The sequence below is a fragment of the Ipomoea triloba genome, chromosome 16, assembly GCF_003576645.1.
Source record: "Ipomoea triloba cultivar NCNSP0323 chromosome 16, ASM357664v1".
Taxonomy (NCBI): domain Eukaryota; kingdom Viridiplantae; phylum Streptophyta; class Magnoliopsida; order Solanales; family Convolvulaceae; genus Ipomoea; species Ipomoea triloba.
In genome coordinates, this window is record NC_044931.1 from 3,803,746 (window position 1) to 3,804,726 (window position 981).

Below are 981 nucleotides of genomic sequence, written 5' to 3' on the forward strand. Positions count from 1 at the left end.
ATCGGTTGCTAAGACAACCGCAATTGAGCAAAGTATTCGAATGGAGAGGACCGACATATACTCCGGTTACCTATGAGTTTCTTGCTTGAGATGTGTCAAACTAAAACATTAGGTTCCCTATGCGTGGAGTTCAGACTTACATTTCCTTATTTTTCAGGCACTTTACCGCTTTTTTTAGGAGATGCGAAGAACCAAAGAGCAAGCCTTGAAATGGAATTATGAGGAAGCNCTTATTTTTCAGGCACTTTACCGCTTTTTTTAGGAGATGCGAAGAACCAAAGAGCAAGCCTTGAAATGCAATTATGAGGAAGCAAGCACAAGCCGAACAATGGCAATAGCAGAACCACCACCTCCACAACCACAAGTTGAACCAAATGCAAGAGGAACAAGTGTCCTCGAAGGTTTAACTCAAGAACAATTGGCGCTTGTGGATGTGTATAAGTCAGAGAATTTAATTGGAGGGAAATACTTAGATTCGAGCGTGCTAAGGGAATTTGGGTTTGAAGACATGGTGAATCGGTTGCTAAGACAACCGCAATTGAGCAATGTATTCGAATGGAGAGGACCGACATATACTCCGGTTACCTATCAGTTTCTTGTCTTGAGATGTGTCACACTAAGACATTAGGTTCCCTATGCGTTGAGTTCAGACTTACATTTCCTTATTTTTCATGCACTTTACCGTTTTTTTTTAGGGAATGGGAAGAACCAAAGAGCAAGCCTTGAAATGGAATTATGAGGAAGCAAGCACAAGCCGAACAATGGCAATAGCAGAACCACCACCTCCACCACCACAAGTTGAACCTAATGCAAGAGGAACAAGAGTCCTCTGAGGCTTAACTCATGAACAATTGGCTCTTTTGGATATGTATAAGTCAGAGAACTTAATTGGAGGGAAATACTTAGATTCGAGCGTGCTAAGGGAATTTGGGTTTGAAGACATGGTGAATCGGTTGCTAAGACAACCGCAATTGAGCAATG